This window comes from Capsella rubella, unplaced genomic scaffold (genome assembly GCF_000375325.1).
Source record: "Capsella rubella cultivar Monte Gargano unplaced genomic scaffold, Caprub1_0 scaffold_4, whole genome shotgun sequence".
Taxonomy (NCBI): domain Eukaryota; kingdom Viridiplantae; phylum Streptophyta; class Magnoliopsida; order Brassicales; family Brassicaceae; genus Capsella; species Capsella rubella.
Genome location: NW_006238920.1, coordinates 4,409,258 through 4,418,658, shown reverse-complemented (window position 1 = coordinate 4,418,658; position 9,401 = coordinate 4,409,258). Strand labels below are relative to the sequence as shown.

General features: G+C 38.4%; 2 non-coding genes across 2 annotated transcripts; both read right to left on the bottom strand.

Annotated features, from left to right (window-relative positions):
- Positions 1–1,443: 1,443 nt before the first annotated feature.
- On the bottom strand, positions 1,444–1,550 carry LOC111831277. Its single transcript, XR_002834531.1, has one exon. It is a non-coding gene; the product is annotated as a small nucleolar RNA R71 (small nucleolar RNA).
- Positions 1,551–7,311: 5,761 nt separating this feature from the next.
- Positions 7,312–7,418, bottom strand: LOC111831279. Its single transcript, XR_002834533.1, has one exon. It is a non-coding gene; the product is annotated as a small nucleolar RNA R71 (small nucleolar RNA).
- Between the last annotated feature and the right edge of the window lie 1,983 nt (positions 7,419–9,401).

The following is a 9,401-nucleotide window of genomic DNA, read 5'->3' as shown; positions in this document are numbered from 1 at the left end:
GTTTTTTCAAAGATCAATTTCATTGCTTTGTGGTTACATGATCATGAGCGAGTAGTCTTTTAGAGTTCTTGGGTTTTGGTAGATTAGAAAGATTTTAGTAGTTGGGTTATGGAGTTCAGGACTAGATTGTTTAGGATCCTTGCTTATTGGTTGCTACTAAGGCTAAATCAACATATATCATGTTGATTAAGAATTTAAGAATTTCTCGCCCATAAGGTGTTCGATAAAATTCCCGAACCAAAACTTTTAAGTGCTTTTCATTTCTAGTCTTTGGAAATGGTTATTTGGGGTGATTAGTGATTAGATAGACTTGTTTATAATGCTTATTGATCATTTGATTGCCTTTAAAAGAAGTTTATAATTGATTGATTAGTAAAGGGATTAATATTCTTGAAATGTGTTAGTCTTGCTTAGTGTTCATTGGCCTAAGGATCATTCATTGTTAGAAGTTGTTTGAACCTCCATAAGCCATCTCTTTTTCATTCCAGTTAATTGCCTTAACCCGAAAATTCGTCTTTTAATTATTGTTTAGTAATTTACTATTTCTTGCTTTCCTTGATTTCAAAACTTGTTAGTCTTTTGGTATTTACTTTTTTTTGTCTTGCTTTACATTATTTAGTTTGAATTGCATTGTTAGTCAAGTTTAGAAAACCATATCAAATATCTTATTAAGCTTAGATTAAGTAAATTTGTGTATTCATGGTGTGTTAATTAATTGGTCCTTGAGGTTCGATAATTTAATTAATCGGGTAAAATGACTACATCAATTTAGCGCCACTGCCGAGGAGCAATATCAATTAGCCATTATGATTTCATTTTTGCTTGAGACTAAGCCATTTACTTTTCGTGTATATGATTAGATTCACACATCTAGTTGAGATGATGAGCTCTCTTTTGTTTGTTGTTACTAACTTGTCTTCTTTGATCCACTTGTGCTTTCGAAGGTACTCAAATCAAAATAAGAAGAATGGGAAGTCAAGGTCATTTAAGGTGTTGGATGTGGACATTCTTACTAAAACTATTCAAGCTCCACAACCTCAAGATTTGAGAGTAAATCCAAATTATGCTCGAGAGGAGACAACCACAATAGGAAGCTTTGATGTTCCTCTTTGTCATGAGTCAAGATATGGAATCCAACCTCCTCCAATAGAAGTTAATGCTTATGAAATCAAGCCAAGTTTGTTTCGATTGATTCAAGGCTCTCTATTCTTGGGACTAGCTGTGGAGAATCCATATGATCATTTGGACTCCTTTGAGAGGTTGTGTAGCACATTTAGGATTTTAGGTGTGCCCAAAGATAGTATCAAGCTCATTTTGTTTCCATTTTCTCTTGGAGAAAAAGCAAGCCGATGGGAGGGTGTTATACCTTCACATTCGGTCAATTCTTGGAATATTGTAAGAGAATATTCCTTCTTAACTTCTACTCTAAGCAAAAAAATGGCGAAAGTGAGGAAGGACATAATGGACTTTGAGCAAGGAATCAATGAAAGTTTCTATGAAGCATGGGGAAGACATAAGGAATATATTCGAGATTGCCCTCATCATGGATTCAACAAGGAAGCTACCCTTAGTATTTTATATAGAGGAATTAGTAAGGAGCCAAAATGGAGATTGGACATGGCTAGCAAATGAATTTTTGTAAATATCATAATCGAACAAGGAGAGTTACTTGTTGAGAATTTGGCCGAAAGCAATCAAAGGTGCAATGAGATATGTGATCAATCGTCTCTAGAGATCCCACAAGACAGTTACACATGGAGATTTTCACAAGAGGGATTATTCCAAGTTTAACAAAAGAAAGGATTCAAACCAAGGTCTCAATTCTCAAACCAAGGAAAATCTTATATTCAATCTCATCCTCAAGATAATGAAGTGAATATCATGTTGAATCGAGTTTTAAAAGGCCAAACTAAGGATTATATGGATTTTGGTAAGAGATGTGTCGATATGCACAACAAGATGGATGAGATATACAATGCTGTTAATGGTAAGATCACTAGCTTGGCTTCTCAAAATGAAGATATGAAGAGTAAGAAAGTGACAAGAGACTTGACTTATCAAGATGAAAAGATCAAGGTTGTTCATGTGAGGAATAAAGAGTCCATAAAGCTTGATGAAAACATCTTTGATGGTGAGTGTCTAGCGTCTTTATTTGATGAGTTTAAAGGCAATGGTAAAGAGGAGTATTTAGGTAAAGCTAAGAGAGGCCTTGAAGCCTACAAGAGGAAGAAGAAAAAAGCCCACCCTCCCAACCTTGTTCTTTCCTTTAACACCATGAGCTTGCACCCCTTGAAGCTAATATATGGAACAATTGAGTATAATGTTAAGTGTAATGGTTCTTCCACACCTTTTGCAAGTGTCTAAGAAAGAATCCAACCCGAATTTCAAAACGACCAAGATAGACTTCAAGAGTTCCTCTCAAGGGTCATCACCATCAACCTAAATGGTGGAACACGATCCAACCATTCCCACCTCCATACTCTTGCAACCCCTCCAAATGGGCTAACAAGGAGTTCCACTCCTCCTCCTCTCACTCTCCTCCCTAAGGTTCACAACTAAGGCCAAGGTATGGCCTAACCTTCAATTGTATATACCACTTTTTGTCTTATTTCAGTTTCTTTTTTGTTAGTCTATTCCTCATCTTTTTATCACACCGAGACAGTGTGAATTAAGTTTGGGGGAGGGACTAGGTATCTAATGATCTGTTTTTTTTTTTTTCATTTCTTTGCGTCTTGCATTGTGAATAGCTATGTTTTGAGCAAAATCAAAAATATTTGAAACATTTGAAAAATCCAAAAATATGCATGTAGTTTTGCATAGTCATTTCTATCTCTAGGATTGAGTCTACTAGCATCTAGCTTGCATTTGCATAAGCATTGGAAGTGATGATTCATATGCCTTGTAGAAATTCAATCTTATGACTGAAATTAAAGCCCTCGATCATAGTTCATTGTTGCTTGTTCATTTTGGAATGAAATGAAAATTCATGCTTAGACCATTGTATCTTTCGAAAGAAATCTCTTCTTGTGTGAAACTTAGATGAATTTTGAAGCATCTCTATGAATTCGGACTAACTTGAATATTAATCTTCTCGCTTATGAAACTTGAATTCTTTCTCATGGTCATTTTTATAAATCGGGTTATTATATCTTCTACCAATATTTGAAATAACCCGAAGAGGTAATCCCCGCCTTAAACCCTACCCTTTTTCTTTCAAGCCCTTGATTCATTTGTGAGTGAGGCCTCTTCTTGAATCTGTTATAGATCATAAAATGTTGAGAGTATTGAGAACAACAAGTTTTGACTCTTGTTTTAGCTAGGGTTTGGAAAATTGGAAGCTAGCTATTAGGTTGGGATTGGAAGGATGAAGTGGTTTTATTGAGTATATTGGTTTGGGTGTGAGAGAAGAAAAGAAAGAAATGTTGAAAAGGAAGGCTTGATCATTGGTTTTAAAAGGAGTCCCTAGGGAGTTAAATTCACAAGAAAGGAAGCTCTAGTCTCTTAGAAGGAAAGAAAAAATTGTGTAAGATGGTCTCCGAGAGAAAAGAACAAGTTTTGCAAAGCTTTGTGCATTGGGGACAAAAGAAAGGCAAAGAAAAAGAGATTAGAAAAGGTTAAGTATTTAAGAAAGGATTCCCTAGGTGGCTAGTAAATAATAAGTTATTGATCATTAAGGTTGGGGTTTCAAAATAAAAGAGACCAAAAGTGTCCAATGGGTGTAAGTAAAAGAAAGAAAAGAAAGAGAGTGCTAAAAGGGTGGAGATTAGGAAGTTATATCTAAGATGGGTAGAATAACAAGAGTTAAAACCCTTGTATGCATGAATTGTTCTTGGTCTTAGATACATTTTATGATTGTCTAGCATTCCTTTGTTTGAGAGTTAGTCACCCAAAGAAAGAAATTGACAAAACCACGTTAAAAAGCCTTACCCAAACCGATTGAGATCGATTTGTTTTCCATTTGCGAGACCGCACCAAACACCTTAATGAATGTGAAAGAGATGTTTAAACTTGATTGTGAGTCTTTGCTAATAGTTTGAGATTGAACTAGAATTATGCATTAACATGAGTATGACAAAATATTTGAGAGTATGATGATTGATTCAAGCATCTTTAAACTATCTTTGAGGACTTTCGTTTGAATCATTTGCTTGATATTTTGTGGTTATTGAATTCCTCCTTCACGCTTCTTCTCTTGGCCTTTATTTAGATTGTTTGCTTGAGGACAAGGAAAATACAAGTCTGGGGGAGTTGAGACACTCCATATTTACAGCTTTATTAAGGGTTTTAGTATCATTTTTTATCATGTTTCAATTGTATTTTTATTGTGTTCTGTTGCATTTAGTATCTAAGTGAGTCTTTTTGCCTTTTAGAAGTCATATAGATTCTTTGAGTGTGTTTTAGTGCGTTTTGGGTTTCTTTTAAGTCATTTCCGGTTAAAATAATAGAAAACACATGGTTAAATGCAAAGAGGAGAATTGATGATGCAGATCCAGTCTAAAGTCCCTCAAAGATCGACTCAGATGAAGGCTTTAACTTGTGCTTTTTCTTTAAACCTCCGAACAAAAGTGATAAGAAATCGAATTATCTTTCCGACGGTGGTGGTTTCAGGCCAATCAGAGTTATGGTTCATGAGTTATAACTGATTTAGTGAGGGTATATCCATCCAGAACGAAAATAGAAGTCACAGAGAATTCTAAACGACCAATAGGTAGATTGAATGGTCAGTTGGAGTGAAACAGACGCCAAAACAAGTTTTCAATCGACCAACAGGTCGATTGTAATTCTCTGTGGCTTCTATCTTCGTTCTGGGTGGATATACCCTCACTAAATCAGTCATAATTTATGAACCGTAACTTTGATTTGCCTGAACCCACCACCGTCGGAAAGATAATTCGGTTTCCTATTACTTTAGTTCAGAGTTTCAAAGCTAAATCACAAGTTAAACCCTACATCTGAGTCGATCTTTGAGGGACTTTGGACTGGACTCTGCATCATGAATTCTCCTCTTTACATTTAAACATGTGTCTTCCATTATCTTAACCTGAAATGACTTAAAAGACACCCAACACCCAAAACGCACTAAAACACACTCAAAGACACTATATGACTTCTAAAAGGCAAGAAGACTCACTTAGACACTAAATGCAACAAAACACAATGAAAATACAATTGAAACATAGATACTAAAACCCTTACTAAAGCTGTAAATATGGAGTGTATCAACTCATCTCTTTGAGTGATACTCTGATACTCAAAGAACTCAAAGAAATGAATTTCAACCTGATACTCTGAATCTGTATCCGTAAAAGCATTAAACCAGCCCTGCATCATTCTCCTGAGCCGTCCGAACTCTGGTAAGAGGATCTACTAGGTTAGCTGCCTCTAACCCAGTGGCTCCTGAGAAGTAGCACTGATAACCCTATATTTTTATACTCTTAAGCATATGTTTTGTGCATTATTTGCATGTCTAGATCTCTACTTCTTAGGATTTCTAGTCTCTTTGCATTATATTTCGCATCTAGGATCTTTAGCATAGGTATTTGCATATCATCTGCATTTTAGAGCAAAAACAGGCACACTCGGATACTGCAAAGCATGGACCCGATCAAGTGTTTCCAGCCCGACCAAGTGAGCACGATCATGCACCCGGACTCACAGGAGGAAGCTGAACACGGACGAGCCGAGAGAAGACCCGAACGAGCCCAACATGCACCCGACCGAGATCTCTTTAAACCAACTTTGTAATTTCTCTTTTTGTGTTTTAGGGCTTCCTGCCTTTAGTATAAATAGACCTCTTAGGTTATTAAGCCAAAAACGTGTTCTAATTAGGGTTTTTCTCTGTAGCCACCAAACATTTCCAGAAACTTGTAATCTTTATATCTTTTGATCTATTGAGTATTTGGAGTTGCTTCTTTATATTATTTTGCTCCTTAGATCATTATCTGTCTAGTTATGCAAGATTCAATGATTTCTGGGTTTGTGTTCTTCATGATGAACTCCAGATCTGAGTAGTTTTTCTGGGTTTAGAGGATGGGTTAGGTGATGAGGAATCTTAGTTTCTAGGGTTGCTTAAGTATAGATTTAGGTAGATACCTTATGGATTTGGAGATCTTAATGCTATCTTAGCATTAACCATGTGGGATTAGATCTTAGACATTTCAGCACTCAAAAAGTGTTCAAATGGAATGTCTGATCAACTAATGCCAGAGATCTATTTACTTACCCAAGAGATTGGTTGTTAAGGAGTAGATTGACATTAATGAGCTTGTTCTTTATGCCTATTTATAGTATGTTTCATGAATGAAAGTTGAGATTAGGAAGTGCTATCGATTTGATAATCTTTGCCAAGAGATTGGACTGATTAGGTTAAGTGGTTCATTGTCTAGGAATAGATCTATCTGAGCATGTTAAGCATCCCAAAGAGATTAAGAGGATTCATCACCCCATTAGCCCATCCTTAAGACCCTTTGTTTATCTGATTGATTACCTGCTTTTACTTATTGCTTTCGATATTGCTTCTTTAGTTTACTTTTATGCATTAAAGCTCTTTAAACTAAACCTTCAATTACTTAGCTTGACTTGATTAGTTCTGCTATATCTTGATTGTTTACAATACATCCATTTGGACCGATAACCTCTTATGCTACATCGCATTGAGGAATTGAACTCCAAGAGTATACAAAATACCTGTTTCAATTTGGCGCCGCTGCCATTTGGATGTTATTTGTTCCATTTAGGATCCCAGTTCTATCTAGATCAAGTTCTTTTACTTTCGTTTCTATTCGATCATTGATTTCTACATTTGCTACCTGTCTGTCTAGCATTTCAGGTACACTCGACTGAGCTACAATCTGCACTCGACCGAGCTACAATCTGCACTCGACCGAGCTACAATCTGCACTCGACCGAGCCACCTGCAGATCCGATCAAGCCTAACCACGGGTACCAACCCTAATCGGACCAGGTGATGCCCCACAAAACCACACAACTCGATAAGGGATAGTCCCGCCAGCAGTACAAAACAATAGCTTCGAAATAAAAAGCAGCCTCATTTCAATGATACAAGGAAATAAATTACATGGATTATCAACGGAGGATCCTCTCGATCACCTCGATGAGTTCGATCGAATGTGTTGCTTAACAAAAATCAATGGGGTGAGCGAAGACGGGTTCAAGCTGCAATTGTTCCCTTTCTCCTTAGGCGACAAGGCTCATCAATGGGAGAAGTCATTGCCAGCAGGATCAATCATGACCTGGGAGGAATGTAAGAAAGCATTCCTATCAAAATTCTTCTCCAATGAACGAACCGCCAGATTGAGGAACGATATCTCTAGCTTCGCTCAGCGCAACAACGAAACCTTTTATGAAGGATGGGATAGATTCAAAATCTATCAATCACAGTGTCCTCACCACGGTTTCAGCAATGAGTCGCTGCTTAGTACTCTCTATCGAGGGATACTACCTAAGTTTTGCCTACTTCTCGATACTTCCAGCAATGGTAATTTTCTAAACAAGGATGTTGAAGCTGGTTGGGAACTTGTGGAGAACCTCGCTCAGTCCGATGGACCGTACAACAAGGATTATGACAGAACCGTTTAGGGCAACACAGACCAAAAGGACAAGTATAAGAAGGATATGAAGGCACTTAACAACAAGCTCGATAAGTTTTTGATGAACCAGCAGAAGAATGTTCACTTTTGTTCAAGAGGAGGAGACCTTCCAACCTAATGATGGTGATTGTGATAATACTGAGGAGGTGAGCTATATCCAGAATCAAGAAGGTTACCAAAAGGGTTACAACAACTATAAACCCAACCCGAATCTCTCTTATAGAAGCACCAACGTTGCAAACCCTCAAGATCAAGTCTATCCGCCTCAACAACAACAGTTCCAAAACAAGCCATTTGTTGGCTTTAATAAAAAACAAGATTTTCAACCTCAACAACAGTCCCAAGGTTCTTATCAACAACCTATAGCTCATCCTCCAGGGTTCCAACAGCACCCTACTCATGCATACCCAGTTGAAGATGTTCAAACAACACTTAATCAGCTTTTCCAGGCACAGAACAACAGCCGCCTTGATCAAGCCAACAAGTTCGCCGAGCTTCGAAACGATGTGAATGCATCTATACATGAGCTCAACCAGAAGTTCGATTGGTTAAGCAAAAAAGTAGCTATCATGGAAGGCAACCAAACCTCCACTTCTTCCGGCCAACTCACAGGAAAGTCTATCATGAACCCTAAAGAATTTGCTACTGCTCATGCTATTACCCTGGGAAATCCATACCCAATTATCACTGAGGACAGTGAGGTTCAAGAGGGGGAGGATTCAGCCCAAACTTGTGTCCTACACGGTGAACCCGATCGAGTGTACAGCAGACACGACCGTGCCAACACCGAACCCGATCGAGTCTACCATAGACCCGATCGGTCCGATCAAGGGTACCACAGATCCGATCGGGCCCGATATCGTGTACGCTGTTTGTCTGACAGGTTGTGTGAATTAAGTTCCGATGAGCCTCTTCGCCCGATCAGAACTACCAGCCCCAAGCCCTCGAATCGAAGACCACTACTTTATCCAGAAGAATCTAAAGCCGAAATCAAGGAAGAATATAACCACAGTCTCGATTCTCTATCAGGGAATGATTAGATGAAGGCTTTAGTGGATGCTTTCGCCAACATTCCCTCCTACAGGGAGATTCTCAAAAAAGTTCTACTGAAAAGAATGCATCAGAGGAAGAGTTTGACTCCACCCTCTCAGGATTCTGGCTTCTCCAAGTAGATGAGGGATCCTGGAGCTTTCACACTCCCCTGCTCAATCAAATCAATGATCTTCAATGAGTGTCTATGCGACTCAGGCGCTTCGATTAGCTTAATGCCCCTCTCAATAGCTCAGCGGATGGGCTATACAACCTTTACACCGTGGAGCCTGACGATTGTGATGGCGGACAGGAGCTCAAGACAACCCGTAGGTGTACTGGAGGATCTCCTTGTCGAAGTTGGAGGAGTAAAGATTCCCACTGATTTTCTGATTCTCGAGATGAAAAGAGAATCGCAGTATCAACTAATTCTCAGAAGACCATTTATAGCCTCAGCAGGTGCAGTTATTGATATGAGAATGGGGGTCATGACCCTTGATCTTGCTAGAGGAACAAAGATGAAGATCAATATGGCGTATCCATACCAAAGCACAACGTTCAAAACAGAAGAAACCTCGACCTCTTCTCCAACATGTGTTGAACTCCAAGTGATCAAGACTCTCAAGAAAGACTTAATGCGGCTAGCAACCACTATTCAGGGGTTAACCGAGGAAACTGTGGTGTTGAAGAAGAAGAACGACATCTTGACTTCTAGGAAAGCAAAGAGGGTACTTACTTTCAAGAAGAGATATGCTGCAAGGA